General features: G+C 43.2%; 1 protein-coding gene across 2 annotated transcripts in view; it reads left to right on the top strand.

Annotated features, from left to right (window-relative positions):
* Window positions 1-17,919, top strand: part of LOC147688905 (peroxisomal carnitine O-octanoyltransferase-like) — a 553,955-nt gene that overhangs the window by 17,860 nt on the left and 518,176 nt on the right. Inside the window, exon 2 of one of the 2 annotated variants that reach the window (XM_086941802.1) lies at window positions 10,680-10,816. The exons of the other annotated variant lie outside the window; for it this stretch is intronic. The gene's annotated coding sequence lies outside the window, so the exon portion shown is untranslated. The remainder of the gene's footprint in view (window positions 1-10,679; window positions 10,817-17,919) is intronic. 2 annotated transcript variants of the gene reach the window in all.

Genomic DNA, 17,919 nt, shown 5'->3' with positions numbered 1-17,919 from the left:
GATAATGTGTGTGTGATCTAAAGTGCCTTGACGAGTAGTAATATAAAAGAAATTAAACACAAAATAAAATAGTGAGTGATATTGAAAATTGATATTAGTATATTTACTTTCACATATACCTTTCACTTTCTTACAGGACATGGTATTTCTTACATACAAGGATTATCAAAATCAAACACCTTCCTCTAAATCATAGTTTCTCTTAGGTACTTGTAAATTGATAACAGGCTGTCTGCCTTTGTCTCCATCCTCTGCACTAGCATCTGTGTGATGGGCTCCTGAGTGCTCCAAGCCAGGAGTATGGCCAACTGATGGTCCTTTAATTGGAGCCTTTTTGTTTTGCGCACAACTGGAAGAGAAAATAATAAAGAGTCTGACTGCCTGCAAGTTGCTGCTCCAAATCGGAAGCAGATAACATGCATGTGCTGCGGAACATGTCCCGGTGCCGGCAAATTGGACCAGGACAAATTCTGCATATTTCCATTGAGTCAGTCTGGATCCGAATCTGGCTCAATAATAGCTGCCCGTTCCCAGATCCGGCTGGATTGTTCTCATTTCTTGTTCTTGGCAGAGCCCATGGTGCATACTAGTCGATTACATCATTATACAGTGGAACTAACCATACACACCACAATTGTTACTGCTACATCTTAAGTGTTTGTGATTTAGGTGGGACAGCAGAGGGAATAGCATCCAGGACCCTCATTTCTCGCTGCTGCCAGCTTTCTCTCATAGCTTCTCTCCATGAAGAGGAAGAACAACTTAAGGGATATCAGTTTGCCATTCTTATGGCAGATACACTTCTGCCCGCGACTTTCAGGAGCACAAAGCGCTGGAATGGATCGAAGCAAGGAATGCGAGAGGACATCAGGTAAGGTAAATTAGACAGCGTAACAAGTCCTTCACCTACCTTTTAACTTCCATCAGTCTGTTATACATATATGTTTTCTAAATATTTGCATTGTCTATATTTTGAGCCAGTTCTCTTTCAAGCGCTGGTCGTGGACTGCTGTCCAGACTCAGCCTTTGTACAATGGATGCTACTCACAGCATGTAGAACTGGAGCAATATCCAACTGGAGCACCCACAACATAGGCTCAATGAGGTGCCAGTTATGAACCTGGCTGTCATCAGCCTCTCTGAAGCAGTACTTAGGGCCCGAAAAAAAGGCAGGCCTGGTTTACAAACTTCCTTACTTTTCACTACAAAAAGTGCAGTCCCTTCCTTAATTCCTACTAAATGACAGCGTTAAGTAAGAACTAATCAGCAGAATTTTGTTGACTACATCTTGATGGAACTTCTAAAGGAAGCCCTGTCTCCATCTGCCTCACCTCAGTGTCTGGATCTTGCCTACCCTGCCCCTGTCTTCCCACCCACAGGAATGTAGGCAATGCACTCCCATTATCTGGTGAAGCTGTCCTCATCCTCTATCTTGTTTCATGGTTACCTAGGGTCATCTAAAATGGATCCCACTGTCATCCAATTCAGTGTCGTACACACAGAATCTGAGTCCTACACGTTCTACGTGGATATTATTCATGCAAGAAGCTGTCCAAAAACGCAGGATGTAGGTACAAGAGTCTGGATTGTCACATAACAGCAGAACTTTACATTTGAGTGACCAGTAGGCCCCACTTTCACTGATACAGATAAAAAGGTCTGGTCAACTATGGGAGATCATAAAGCATGATCGGCTGCAATCATCCCCTTACCGGCTAACTCCAATGTAAGGTCACTAGCCCTCTCTTCAGTCAGAGGGTATGGTTGGTGCATCCCACTAGGACTCACCACAAGTCCTGGACCTCACAGTGCCAAGGACAGGCCTAAGCGTTTGCGCATGTACAAGATCAGTGTGAAGCCAGTGCCAAAATAAAAGTCAGGAGACCAGATATGGACAGTCAAACACTTAGGGCAGGTGGGCCCCTGTACACTCTCCATGGGACATTTCGATCCGAACAGAAATGAATCTTAGTGGTGGATTGACTGTTTGATCTGATTCTAGTGCCTATCCATTTCTCTTTCTACAGTTCCTGTTTATAGTTGTATATGCTCAGATTTCACTCTAGTCCATAAAGTCTCCTCCGTCTATATTATAAAACCTTACATGAAATCTGACTGTGACTTAATCCCCCTTCTTTCTTTCTTTCTTTCTTTCTTTCTTTCTTTCTTTCTTTCTTTCTTTCTTTCTTTCTTTCTTTCTTTCTTTCTTTCTTTCTTTCTTTCTTTCTTTCTTTCTTTCTTTCTTTCTTTCTTTCTTTCTTTCTTTCTTTCTTTCTTTCCTTCTTTCTTTCTTTCCTTCTTTCTTTCTTTCTTTCTTTCTTTCTTTCTTTCTTTCTTTCCTTCTTTCTTTCTTTCCTTCTTTCTTTCTTTCTTTCTTTCTTTCTTTCTTTCTTTCTTTCTTTCTTTCTTTCTTTCTTTCTTTCTAAGGCCCCCCTCTAGCTCCATCCTCTGCATGCCTCCTCTCCCTGAGCACAGTCAAGTCTAAATTGCATATCTGTCTTAATACATCTATTTTATTGTATTTCTGAAACTTGCCTGTACCTCATTTCATTGACCACACCCCCCATTATTTGACACTTTATCCAGGCCATCTAACAATACTTGATCTCCTTTAACCTTTCTGTTCATCACACCAACAATAAAAAAAAAACTCACATTGCCCCACCAATGATTACACGCAACTCCTATCCATCTAATCTCCCTCAAAGAAACTGGAGCAGACACACGGAAGGATTTATTTGAGCCCACAAGACTACTCCCAACCAATCAAAAAGAATCAGTAAAAACTGGATTTCAATACAGAGAGACAGAGTGCTGAAGTAGAGCGTACAGAGAGAGCCGGTGTGGCTGGTGGCTGGGGGCTCACCCTCGGAGCAGTCACAGGCTATTGAGCTCAGATCAACCGGTGTCTCTGCCGAGCCTTCCAACCCCTTCATGAATCCAGGACGTCCAATCACTACTTCTGTTCTCCAGGGAACAGTGTTTAAGCTGCCGACTGCCCAAATATTTTACGTGTCTCTCTGTGTATTTGTCTCCAGGCGTCCCTGTCCCCGAGACTTCACACAGATCGAGCTACAGAGACAGGAATAAAACAATTCACACACACGAGACTTATGAAACAGGACATAGTTCTTGCTGGCATCCTTCTTCATGCATATCAATGTGTGTCACATGCTACCCTAACAGACCTTTCATTGTGTAAAAAGTAACCACATTGCTGTGTGCCCAAGATCACACTATTTGGTTAAGTGAGGCTGCAGTATTTCAAATGAAAGTCCCTGCTGGCAGACATATTCAACTGTATCTTTCCTATTTATTTAGCAATATCTGTTCTCATCGCCCGGGAAGAGCATGGGAGAGGGTGGAGGTCGCCTGACTGTGCGCATTGATGCCCTGCCAAGGACCAAAAGGGGAGACTGAATCTAGATGGCGTCAGAGACTCTCTTCTGATTAGTGGTGCCACACGTGGGCAGGGCCCCTCCCTCTTGAAAAGTACTGTGGTTGGAAGTCATTCGCCAGTCTTGTCCTTTTGCAGATTGTTTGTGAGGGTTGTGATGGAAACCACTGGGGGGAAATGTGGATGTTCGTCCTGACCTATCACAGCAGCCCACCACCTGTCTTCCATTACCTGTGTTGGTGCTTTCAAAATGGGTAGAGTATATCTGCAGTTACCAGCTGGTGCAACTGATGTCTGAACACAATATTTGAGGGCTCTCCGAGCATCTTTTTCGGTCATCTTACATGTTTGAACCCACAATGACTCTTGAGCTGTGATGCATTTTTTTTTTATAAATCAGTAATGAAATTGGCTTCGCTTCTTGTAGATAATCTTAAACTTGAAAATGTGATTTTTGGTTCTCAACTTTTCCTCACAGATTCAGTAGACCTGCACACATAGCATGTGTAATATGTAACAGCATTTATCGGTTTCCCGACATGTTGTTCATTTGGGGCCATATGTATCAAGCTATTTAGCATTCGCAAAGGCCGAAATTCTGCGAATTTCGGCCTTTGCGAATGCTAAATACCTAAATGGTATGTATGAAACATTTTTGCATCAAAATAAGGAATCGCAAAAATTGCTATTCCTTATTTTGCGATTGCACTTAAGGAATCGCAAATTTTGCGATTCCTGAAATGCAATGTATCAAACAAAAAATATTCAAAAAATGCAATTAAGGAATCGCAAATTACCACCAACTTCTAGTTGGTGGTAATTTGCGAATTCTTTTCAAAAAGCTTTTTTCCAAAAAACAAAAGGTGCCATATGACGCCCATACATGCCCTTAGGGCATGTATGTGCGCCATATGCCCCCAAATGTGTTTTTCAGGGGTGCAGCAGGGTGTTCTTGAGACACCCCTGCACCCTTGAAGAAATTCCTCATTTGCGATTAGCTAATTGCTAATCGCAAATTGCACCTTCATTCTTATGGGCCTCCTGGCCCATGGAAATGAATGGGTAATTTGCGATTAGCAATTTGCTAATCGCAAATTAGGAATGGTAAAGAATCGCTATTTGATAGCGATTTTGTACATACATACCGTTTTGCGAATTCCAAATAGCGATTCCTTAAAATTCGCTATTTAGAATTCGCTAAACAGTAGTATGAGTGTCTGACCAGCTTCAATTTTGTTTGTGAGACAAGGCCTGCTGATCTTAGGTTTAGCGATCTTTGCATGTCCGCTGAGATGTAAGGGATTCTGTTGTCTGCCCATTTTCTTTATTCCGACTATTGGGGCAGCTCTACGACTAGTTCAGTAGAGTTTAGCCTCAGGCACTGTCCTATTAATTATCTATATTTAGATTGGTGTCCCTGGTTGCGGGGTTCCCGTGTCCTGACATTTTATGTTGTGATAGGGCCCAGAAACAATTTTGCCTATTATTCCGTGGATCATGATCTCAGAAGTCGTTATTGTAGGTTCTCCTGGGCATGGTGCCTTTCTGGACTACTGGCACATATAATGACCAGGTCCAAGTTAGAGGTATTTAGGGAGATTCACGTGGGGAGTGACTACGGCCCCCCTTCCTGTAAAGAAATGGACAGCTTCATTAAAGGGGCGAGGTATTCAAGCGCGATGGGCCCTGATGATCTTCCAATAGCTGCTATCAAACAAGATAGCTCTGCATCGGCTCAATTACTTTGTTCGACTGCTGGTACAGATGCTAGACTCTGTCAGGTTCAGGGGTTACTGCTCATTGCAGGCCATAGTCTGGTTTCCTCAGGTATGGAAATGTATTCCGTTAGGATTTCTGATCCATAACGTTATTTATACTATATACATAACATAGTCTCCTATTACTTGCTGACCTAATGCTTGTCTTTGAAGATATACAGCGTTCCTCTGACTTTTGGCTAGGTTTGAGCTATAGAAATACAACATACTTACATGTTAGTCTTTTGTCCAGGTGGGGCAGGATTTGTTCCTCCCTAATCTATAATTGGGCTTTGAATTTCAAATGGTGATCTCTGCAAGGTATCCAGCCTAGAGCTAGTTACCATTTCCAGCCATTATTTTGGAATTACGGCCACATTTGTTTCCTGTTATTGTCCCTGTTGATCTTCGGACCTGAGGTATTAGGTTCTGGTCTTTTTTGTTTCCTCTAGTTCTCTCCGTTAGGTAGATAGTGTTGGTAAACTAGTCATAATTGTGGGGTCATCTGTGAATGCTCCCTGCTGAAGTAGAATTTCATACACTGTAATTGACTAGTCTGTTTCCTCGTGTGCATCGCGCAGGTCCTGGGTCATGAGGTATCGGCTCTAGTCACGTTGGCTTCTGTTACTCTCTGCTGGGCTTGGGGCGTAGAGCCTTATGCCATGGTGATACTTTTGATTTCCGAATCTGGAGCTCATGGATGAATCCTTGACCATTTGAGTATTCCTCTTATGCTCCCTACTGGTCTTGGGGCTTGAGGCATTTGAGGCAATCACTTTGGCCTTCTCTTGTTCTTGTTGCTTTGTATGGAGTATAGAAAGTGAGGCCACAGCAGACTTTCTCTGAACCAGTGAACCAATACCCTCACAAAATCCAGACCCTCATTTACCGGGGATTCTGACAAGGGACAAGGAGTATGACAAGTGGATTTCGGACTCACTTGACTCTATACTTCCCCTTCACAACATCAACCTTAAAAGACAGCAGAAAACTGCTCCCTGGTACTCGGAAGAGCTCAGAGAGAAAAAGCGCTTCTGTTGGAAGCTGGAGAGGAAGTGGCGCCTGGGATTCGCTGCCACGGATAAAACCACATACAGGGAGGCTATTAAAGCCTATAAACTAGAAATAAAAGCTACTCAGTTGTCCTACTATAGTGAAAAAATCATGTCAGGTAGGTCACAACCTAAAGAAATGTTTCAAATAGTAAAAAGCTTGACTAGGCTCCAACCTTCCCGGGCTGCCAACTATAACCTGCTCTCTCGATGTAACGACTTAGCGGAATTCTTTTATCAAAAAACATCTACTTATCTTTTCCAGACTTGGACTCCACATTTCCCTATGGAAGCTGAACAATTCGGTCAAAATATCTTAGATCACTTTCCCTTGTTAGACTTAGAAACACTGGAGCCGCTGTTACGCCAAGTGAAGTCAGGCTCCCCATATGATCCTGCACCACCTCGCACTTTGGCTTTAGTTAGTCAGATTATTCTACCCACGATTATGGAGTTATTGAACTCCTCCATAGCGACTAGCACTGTACCTCTCACCTGGAAACAGGCCATGGTACGAGCACTCCTGAAGAAGCCTACCCTCGACCCCGGCAACCTTAACAACTACCGCCCAATTTCTCTGCTTCCCTGGGTGAGCAAAATCCTCGAGAAGCACATTAACATCTGCCTCACTAGGTTTCTCAAGAGTAACCATCTGCTGGATGTCACCCAGACGGGTTTTCGCCCAAAGCATGGGACGGAAACGGCTCTGCTGGCGGTCACTAAGAAAGCTAGGCGGATCTTGGATCGGGGAGGATCAGTGGCAGTTATCCTCCTTGATCTAAGTGCCTCGTTTGATACGGTGAATCATAAAACTCTATTACTCCGGCTCCATAGTTTAGGAGTGACAGGAGAAGCTCTGGCCTGGCTCAAGTCCTTCTTAAGTGATAGGACTTTTCAAGTCATTGCAGGATCTCATGTCTCCTTAAGCAAGCCTCTGGGCTGCGGGGTACCGCAGGGCTCATCTTTGAGCCCGGCGCTATTCAATGCGTATATGAGACCGTTGGCTGAGATCGTCCGTCCACATGGCATTAAGATCATTACATATGCGGACAACACTCAGCTAGTGCCAGCATCCACAGACTGATTTGACAACCTGTTTGGAACAAGTTAAGCTGGATGATGATGTCGTACCTCAAGCTTAACGGTGATAAAACCAAGCTTATGCTTCTTGGCCCACCAGCCCTGCCTACCATAGACCTGTTATGGCCCACTAGTATGGATATGCCTCCCACATCCAGAGACGACATAAAAAGTCTTGGGGTTTGGATGGATAAAACCCTGACCTTTAACACCCAGGCAACTAAACTGTCAGCGACCTGCTTCGGACTTATCCGGATGCTGGAGAAGATTTTTCTACTCCTACCTTTTGAAGCCAAGCAAGTCGTTATGCAGGGCTTAATTCAATCCCGCCTCGACTTTAGTAACGCCTTGTACTTAGTGGCGCCTGAATACTGTCTGCAAAAACTGCAGCGGATCCAGAACTGCGCAGCACGAACATTGCTTAGTCTTCCACGCAGAGCCTCGGCGGAGCCTGGACTGAGAACTCTGCACTGGCTACCTGTTAGGGAGAGAGTCAAATTTAAGTCCATGTGCATCTCCCATCATGCGTACTGGAAAACTGTCCCAAAAATCAACCATTCTCTGATCACTCCCTACTGTTCAAATAAACAGCTTCGCTCCGATCATTCTTTTTTGGCGACAGTTCCCCGCATTAGAAGATCTAGAGCTGGTGGCCGATCCTTTTCCTATAATGCCGCCAAGTTATGGAATTCACTCCCCCTCCATTTAAGATCTAATTCCAACTTGACGACCTTTCGCAAACAGCTCAAAACCTTCTTGTTTAACACTGCAGACTAGCCCCTAGGTTACTACCTGGGGAGGCACCAATCTAATCCTCAGCGCCTGGATGCCTCAGGGCAGCAGCCACGCTTTATAAAAATTCTTTTAATTTCATTTCATTTCATTTCAGTGTTAGTCTGATTTCCTCTTAAGCTCCCTTTGGTCTTAGGGTATCATGTGTTTGACTCTGGTCTTTTTGGCTTCCTCTTGTTCTCTTTGGCGAATTTGGAGAGTGAAGTATTAAACCACAACTATTCTGGTCCTCTCTGCTGATCTAGATCTTCCGGATCAATTCTTCTTCAAATTAGTATGTTGTTTATACTTACTGCTGGTCTGGTGGTGTGATGTATTAGAGTATGTTGTATTTGTATTTTGTATTTAGTATTTGTAGAGCGCTGCTATCGCTCCGGAAGGAGCATCCTGGCGCTGTTCGTTTTTGCTTCCTTTTCTCTCTCTTTACTTCATGGGTGTAAAGGATTAGGTGATGACTAGTCTGCTTTCTTTAATTACTCTGTGTTGGATCTGGAACTTGTGGAATAATCCCTTTCAGTCTAGGTATCTACTATGCTCTTTATTTGTCAGGGAGTGTGTGATATTAAGTCATGATCACCTTGACTGCCTTTAGTACTCCACACTGGGCATGAAGTATTACATGTTGTGTCATAACTACTAAGATTTCTACATGTGCATGGGCGAGTCTGATTTTGATTTTATTCTGTATTTAGTCAGGTGTTCATCTTGTACTGCATGATACACATGTGTTACTGGAGTAAGGGTTTTGAGGTTTTGAGTTCTGATTCAGCCCCTGCTGTAACTAGAGTCTGTGGATTCAGCCTTGGCCAGTCTTCTTTCTCTTGCCCTTCTTGCTGATCTTCAAGTGAGGTGGTATGTCCTTGATTGGGTCCTTGGTACTCCCTGCTTTAAATGGAGTTTGTGAGGGTTGGTCACCTATTTTTACTTGTGATGGTGCTCTCTGCTGGACTCCAAGATGTGGTTTCAAGCTTTGGAGCTCTTTAATTTAGTTTTGGGCTGTTTACTTTATTCTGGACTCGGATTTGAGTCTCTTAAGCTCGCAGCTATAAGTAAGCACTCTCTTAATATTATTTGGGATAGGGATCATGCATTAGACCTGGTTCACCCTAGGTTGCCCTTGTTACATTTGAGACTGGGACTTGTGAATGTGGCCCTGACTATTCTTGCCTGTTTTGTGCTCCTTATTACGCATTGAGTTTTGGAAATATTTGTTACACTGTCTGTTGTAGCTCTGTTTGCTTAGATGGGAGCTGGTGATTGGCACCTGCTCTTTTTAACAACATCTTTATTTTCATTTCGTTATATTAAGTATTACAAATTGCCAAACGGAAATAGCAAGTTACAGAGATGTAAATTGCCAACACTAGCTACAATAAATCTGAATTGATAACTGAAGAGACAACATTTATACGACGTTGCCTATTGTAGTATCACTAAGTAGGTGTAGCGTGGTTAGACCCTGATAATTATGCTTTACTCTTATGATCCATCTGAGTTAGGATTGTGTGGGACGCATTATGAATGATCCCATTCTTATTGATATCAGAGTCATCTACTTTCTTTTTTTTGGGGGGGGAGGGCCGACTTGCTAGCTTGATATTGGTCATGCTGAACTGTTTGATAGGGTAGCTTGGCTCCCCTTACTTCTCTTCAGTATTTGATCGAGGGAAATGACAGATTGGGTATTGTTTGCATTGATATTGCTTTGTAGTTTAATGTCTATTTGTGCGTCAAGTGAATAGTTTTGCTGTTTGTTTCAGGGATCTTTAGTAACTTCCCTTTTTAGGTCTTGCCTAAGCAGCGCGCATGCGCTACATAGGCAGAAATACCTTTTCCGATCGCTTTGGCTTTTTAGCCAAAAACGTGCACGCGTTCCATTGCTATCAATGGCAACACGTGCATGTGAGGTGATCAACTTGCGGGAGCACGCCCCGCCATCTGGCAGCAATTATCGCTCCCGCAATGTGGTATTTGTGGTGCTGATTGGCTGTTGCTTCTTGCAATGTTTTTGGAGGTCGTAAAGTCCAGTCAGTGTGTGTGTCCAGCATAATAAAGTTTTCTGAATCTTTTAAAATAATGGCCTGTTATATGTTTTTTCATTGCTCATGAGCGGTGGCTTAGGCAATAGGGATTCCGGTGTGTTGTCAGCTCTGATTCTGATGTAAAATAAAGCCTAGAACCCTCCACATGAAACCCCATTTCTATCAGTTTAAAGATTACAAAATAATGGAGTAATATTACAAAATGTGGTGCATTATGCCGCATAAGTAGACTTTTCTTGCCACATAATTTACTCAATCCTTCTGCATAATTTGTCCCTTTCCTATCGCATAATTCCAGGACTCTGGTTGTATTCATTTACGAACAGTTTAGATTGGCTTATTTTCAAATAAACCGTGCTTGTGCTATCTGATCCAATGACCCTCCCTCGTGGTTTCTGTAAGAAGGAATTCTGATCATGAAACAGAAAAAAACTAAATCGAGATGCTTGGCTGCTTGAACACCCAATGAAGTGGATTATTAGATGGTGTTTGGACACATTTTTTTGAATTGACAAAATTAGCATATCGTATGTATCTGTTCTCTTTTGTGTTGGCTTAGCCTCCAAGAGTGGCCAGAGCTGCAGACTTGGGAGCTGGGTGTCTGGGTTCGAGTCTCGGTGTTGGCACAACATACTGTGATTCTGGGCAAATCCATCTCCCTGTGCTCATGGACAGCGCCTAGATACCCTCGGAGTGGTAAGCCGTGCTATACGTCTGATTGAGACGCTGCCTTTCAGAAATATAGATTTGTATTTTGGTAAGATCCAGTAAAAGTCTTTCCTATCAACTATTATGTTTAGGAAAGTTTTGCAATCTAAACTGCACAAAAGAAACCTGCTTTTCAACATGTCACAGCGATTTTGATATTTGCAATTGTGTTCTTTTTCATCTGCTCGTTTAACATGCATTTTTTTTATTAGTGTATTGCTGCAAAGTGGAGTTAACCGTTAGATTTTATCTGGTATTTCAACGATTTTGTGGATTTGAGAGGGACAAACTTTTTCTTATCCTAGTGTATTCTACTCAAATTTATAATACTTGTGCCTTTTTTTAAAATAAAACTGAATTGGTGAAAATGCATTTTCAAGTTCATTATGCCTAGGTTTTTGGTCAACAACTTAACTATATTTTTCTGTGCTCCCCTCAGCTCTCAATAAAAGATGACGCGTTTTCACTTACAGACATGTAAAAGTTGCGAGTAGAATTCCTTTTCTGAACATTATGCATTAGCAGAGAGAAACTGCAAACAGAATCTTAGGAAAAGGAGTCAAAGGAAGCCTGTATACATGCCTTTACTTCATGAATTTGTTATTTAAAAAACGCCATACATCCTAAGGCCATGCTATTTACAAGCCCCCCTAAAATGTTATCACAGGATTCAAAATCCATAGAGCAAGCACTTCCTAAACAAAAAAGCCATGACATCTGCAATTTTTGTTATTTCAGCAAAGTAAATGCATCAAAGAGCAAACACAGGGTCTTAAATTGCATGATGTGTTTTCAGTCTAAATGATGTCATTCATTATTTCTTTAATGGGCGGCCCAAACTAACTGTGGCACAGCAAGATAAACAACAAGCATTGGCATAGCCAATAGGTCTCGCCTTTGGGACCTTATAAGTATTTAGTTATGCAGCAGATCCTAAAGGCGAGACCTATTGGCTATGCCAATGCTTGTTCCCTTTGGGGATGGTCCACTGCGGGGCAATGACATGATTCCCTTAGTAGGATCTTATTTATTGGACCTGGTAATATCTGGTCATGTCTATTCTTGGCCTCATATTGCCTGACAGTTGGGTTTATGGTTCTCATTTCGGGGTATGTATGCGTCTCTCTGAGTGGATTTTGGTTCCAGTTAAAGATCTGATCTTGGATTTTACCATGGTTCTCTTAGGAGCTGGCATGTTGGACCTGACATTTTTCTTATGTTAGGCTGAGCATCCAGGCCTTCGTTTTAGTTTCCTGGTCTGGAGTGGTTGTTCTGGATTTTCATGTTGGACTGATAGACTGACGCCTTGTTGGCCCAGACAGACGAGGTTTCAGTCCAGGTGTGGCTGCTGCTTCTTTTCACCATATCACTGGATAAAGAGGATGCAGTGGTCCCTGTCTGACGTTTGAGGTTTCTGCACTGTGAGGTTTTACTGAAAGGCAATAAATTCTTGGTAGCAATCAGGACGAGAGGTTACTGCTTTGGTTTATACTTTATTCAGTGTAAGTGGACACGTCTTGTTTAGTCAGATCTGGGACAAAGAAAAGTAATCTGAGAAAAGGAAGGTAACCAGAGAGTAATCAGCACTTTCTCCGCATCAATATATGCTCCTTCATGAAGGCAGTGACTGCTGCAGCAGCGCTGTTGATCCAGCGCTCCTAATGAAAAAGTGTCTCACAAACGCTACTCATCTCCACAATACTCACCATTAATCATGAATCACTACCTAGGCCCATAAACTAAAGAGACAATTTTTGAGCGACTGAATCATGTGACCTAATTAATATACCTTATCCATAAACTATTTACAAAATTATATACAACTGCAGTTTTCTGAATTTTACCATAGTTTTAAAACATACAACATTAATTAAGTCACTTAGGCGAATGGATCTAATAATGATAACTAGACCATGAATAAACAAGACCAGCTTGTCATTTCAAAAATCTAATTTTATTAATTTTATTATTTTCAAAGAAAGAGCATTTTTATTCTGAAATCAGTATTTTATTAGCAAATTGAAAGCATCATTCAAGGATGGCTCATTAGTCTGACACTTCAAAGAAGATCATTAGCATGAATTAAAGCAAAATATAGTTTTCCATTCCCTAAATTCTATTTCCCTGTCTAAAACTCTCTTCACCTATTAAAATGATAAAGTCAGCTATCCTTACGTGCACCAGAAGTCCAACAGCACGTCATTCAGGAATCGGGAAGCAAGCGGCCCCCTCCTGTCTGAAGGGCCAGTTTTTATACCTTTCTGACTAGCTATGTAACTAAGTCTAAATTTCTACAAAAATCCAGCTTCATTATTGGCTGAGCTGTGTCAGTCCACCAACGTGTCACTCAAACCTGACCAAGTCCGGGGCACATCATAAGCCCTTATTGTTCTTAGATTCCTTCCTTCTAGCTTCCTCAGAAATGAAACATTTGACCGAACACAAAAACTTCCACTTCCTAAACTTGGTAGGCGATTCAGGCTTTTTGTCCTTGGTGCTCTCTCCAAGAACATGTATAACTCGACCAAATCAGTTCCGTTTATTTTTCCATTCTTTGGTACAAAAGCTCTTTTTCTGCACGTGAGTGAAGGCTTCACTCTGGTCAAGTTTTGCATTTTCCAGCACTACCAGTCAACCATTTTCTTTAGGCCCACTCGAAAACTAATATTTAAAGAAACACAAAATAGTAATTATTTAAGGAATTGAAACTCATTCTGTTTCCCTCCCCTTTGCTAAATATCAACCCAGTTAATTATGTTACCTAGCAAGGCACAAATAAGCAGCTTAGATAAAAACCTTCTTCTTTTAGGCCACCAGGATTCTCCACGAACCTTTGCCACAGAAAAGACATGACAAAACATATGCACACGAAAATAGCACATGCCACTAATAAAACAGCCGCATTTAATACTGACAATAACAATAGACAAGGTTAGTTTATTATTTTTCACAAACTTGCAAGTACAACATGAAAGCATATTAATACTGCGTGTAGTGTGTGCAATTTTTAATCTAAGTAGGTTATTTTTCAACACATGCTATTAATACGGTTACATTATGGAAGTTTTTTACTTTGCGAGTTTTAAACAACATCTCGCTCCATCGCTGTGCTGTCACAACCTTTGACACACACAGGGAAGGGTTAATGAGACCGCTGCGACTGAAGAAACCTTTGTACGTGATTACTTTTTTTGTGCATCCTCTGTTCTTAGAGGAGGTGCTACACAATATAATGCTGTGCCATGCTAATCCCTGTGGCACAAGTGGGAAAGAGCACATTGACATGTCAGTCTGGTAATGGGATTGGTTGATGAGAAGCAGAGGAGGGACAGTGTCACCTTGAGTGATGCGCTGGGAGCCGCCATCTAGGGGAAAGTTCAGAGTAGGAACACCATCGATATTGCACCTTCCTTTGTTATCCTGGTCACAAATCTTCCCTCAAAAGAACCAGTCATTTTTACAATTTAACAGAGATGCAGATTGTGCACGGTGCATTCAAATGCATGTCCTACCGTCGAGATTTTCTGCGTGTCTAGGCGCTCCAGCAGGCCATTGTTCATTGGGACTCGCTTTCATCTTTTTGTTCATTTGTACTGGGGACATTGATAGCTGTCCGGTTTGTTGCATTCAAATCTACGTCACTGCACTCTGCACCACTCTGCTCTACGCCACTGCACACACACTCAACGTTACTCTTTTCTGTGCCACTGCACTTTCCTCTACTACTGCACCACTCTGATTGTTTCCACTTTACTCTACGACATTATACTTTAACTGCACCACTCTACATACACAACTGCCCTCTACCCCACTCTACAGCACTCTCTGCCATTGTACTCTACCCCACTTTACTCTACAGTACTCTGTGCCACTGAACTCTATACCACTCTACTCTGCACCACTATACGCCACTATGTTCTACACCACTGCTCTATAAGTGTCTCGTCTAATCTGCACTACTCTGCTCTATGTCACTGCACTCTACACATCTGTACTCTACGCTACTCTACCCTACGCCACTGCACTATATGCCACTGTACTCTACACCACTTTGCATCACTACACTCTAGGCCACTGCACTCTGCACAGTGCCACTGCACTCTATTCAACTGTACTCTGTGCCAATGCACTTTACGCCACTCAGCCCTACTGTGCACCACTCTATGCCACTTCACTCTACGCCACTGAACTCTGCTCTCCACTACTGTTATTCTATACCACTGCCCTCTACGCCAGTACACTGTATGCCACTCTTCTCTGCACCATTGCACTCTTTGCCACTCTACTCTGCACCACTCTGCTCTGTGCCACTCTACTGTGCCCCACTCTATGCCACCGCACTCTACATCACTGCACTGTATGCCAATGCACTCTACACCACTCTATGCCACTCCACTCTATGCAACTCCGCGCCACTCTACTACACAACTCCACTCTACGCCACTCCAGGCTGCTCTACTGCATTTCACTCTACGCCACTCCACACCACTCTATGCAGTGGCCCTCCACTCTACTCCTCTCCACTCCTCGCTGCTGTACAACATGACTAAAAGATGGCAAAGTCAATAGTTCTTGCACAGGTGAAACCTGTTGGCTTTGCCAATGCTCGTTTCTAAGATTTCTCTTGGCAAGGCTGCTGCATGTTTCTTATTGACAGAGAAATTGCCTGTGACTAGTTTCTGTCTCATCATCCAGATGGTGCCACCTCTGCTTGCTGGCAGAAATATCATGCTGCTGACAGAAACACAAGGCAGAAGGGGCAGAGAGGGATTATTGCCCCGCTCGTATTTCAGACCTTGCCTTTGAATGCTACAGATGTTGAATCAGTGTTTTCAGTCTGTTAATTTCTGAAGACAGAGGTGCATATGGTTCTACTCCCTAACATGGGATTGGCCGTAGACTTAGTACTTCAGAGCAAGGTGGCTGCACTTCCCTTTATGTTTCCTGTATCCTACGCCATGCTTTGAAAGCTACTGACATGCTCAACAATGTGTGTGTGTTAGAAATGGGTCTCTAGTTGGCAGAGGTAGGTACCTTTGTCCCAATAGGGACCCTTGCTTCTAGTCATGGTAAGGGGGATACACACTTTAGATAACCTCTGCTCACCCCCTGGGTAGCATGGCACAAGCAGACAGGCTTATCACACAGGTAATGTGTATAATATTTGTACTCAAAACACACAGTAATACAGTGATAACACCACCAATTGTCACCCCACCTATGTAGAAAAATAAAGTACCTTTATTTAAACTCAACAAGACCAAAACATACACATATTAAGAATATGACTTTTCAAAGGTTTCATGCAACTTTGTCCTTAGAAAACTATGGATTCTACACAAAAGTACCATTAGATGCGCCAAATTCATAAAGCCAAGCAGATGCAGAGAAGGGAAGCGCCGAGAAACAAAGAGATGCATCAGTTCCTGAGTCCTTGGGAAAGCAATGCAACAGTTCTGCTGCACACAGGGGAATTGATGTGTTGAATCCGGACTGTAGGGGAAGGAATGCGTCGACTCCAAGACGGATCTGGTGTGCGGGTGAGGTGTGAGGAAAACCTGCAGCACAGGTGCGATGCGTGGAAATCCAGGATGTGCTGGTGATCGATACAGCAGTGGCAATTGGTGCTGTGTTGGTTTCTTCATCCGCGAACCCATGATGCGTCGATTCTTGCATCCGGGACAGGTGCTGCGTCATCTCGGCAGCGGCATAGCGAGCGTGGAGATTTTTCTCGCACAGCGGTGCTGTGTTAGGAAAAACAGCCGCAAGAAGGGCAATGCATTGGTTTTCTGAGTTCTTCAGGTTTCTTCCAGTTCCCAACAGCAGGAACAACCTCCAGAGGCCCAAAACTGGAACAGGCACCTTCTGGCAGGTCCGAACTCTCAGCAGCAGAGGTCAGGGGAGCAGTGGGTGAAGTCTTTGTGTCCCTGAGACTTCATAATAGGAGGCCAGCACACACAGGCCCTTGGAGATTCTTCTTCAAGCAGGTTCACAGCAAAGTTCTAGTCTTTGTCCTTTCCTTGGCAGAAACAGCAACTCCAGGCCAATCCCACATAGCACAGAGCAAAGAGGCCGTACTCCTCCTCACAGCTTTTCAGCTTTTCTCCGCTGCAAAGGGTCCTCGAGTCCAGAAGTGATCTAAAGTTCTGGGGTTTAAGGTATACTACTTTTTGTCTTTTGTTCTTTTTGTGCACGGGTCTCTACGCCCAGTCAAAACCAGTTCTGTCCTTACTGGTGCAGTATGACCACAGGGGGTGGAGACAGCATTGCTCTAGGGAAATAGGCCCTTTTCACATGCAAGGAAACCCCCCCCCCCCCACTACTCTAGATGCAGCCAAGCCCCATTCAGCTCAGCTCTGAGTCATCCAGAAAGGGCCAGGCACACCTCAACCTCTCCACCCCTGTGGCTTTCAACAGTGAATGCACAGCCCCTGTGACTCCAAAACCAGACAGTCATTCAATCCACAACCAGGCAGAGGCACACAGAATGGTTCAACAAGAAACTGCCTACTTTCTATAAGTGGCATTTTCAAACACACAATTAAAAAACCTAAAAGATGTGTTATTAAATTTGGAGTTCAGAGAGCCTTAACTTGATTTCTCTATCTTGTCCCAATGGGAAGTTATACTTGTAAGAAGTTGCAAAGTATCTCCAATTCTATCCTGTGAGGCGGATAGCCTTTCAATAGTGAAAAATGGCATTTTCACTATCAGGACATGTCACACACACTAGTACATGTACAACCTTTCACATACACTGTACACTGCCCATGGTAGTACCTTGGGCCTACTATAGGGGTGCCTTACATGTAAGAAAAGGGAAAGTTAGGGCCTTCCAAGTAAGTGCACTTGCTAGGTCGACATGGCAGTAGCGACTGCGGGCAGACACTGCAGTGGTAGGTCTGAGATACATTTTCAGGGCTACTCATGTGGGTGGCATAAGCAGTGCTGCAGGCCCACTAGTACCATCTGATTTACAGGCCCTGGCACACTCAGGGCACTTGACTAGGGATTTACCAGTAAATCAAATATTCCAATCAGGGAGAAGCTATTCTAATAACAATTTTTGCAGGGAGCACTTGTACTTTGAC

This window comes from Lissotriton vulgaris, chromosome 10, assembly GCF_964263255.1.
Source record: "Lissotriton vulgaris chromosome 10, aLisVul1.2, whole genome shotgun sequence".
NCBI lineage: Eukaryota > Metazoa > Chordata > Amphibia > Caudata > Salamandridae > Lissotriton > Lissotriton vulgaris.
The sequence above is the reverse complement of the archived record's forward strand: the minus strand, read 5'-3'. Positions and strand labels throughout refer to the sequence as shown.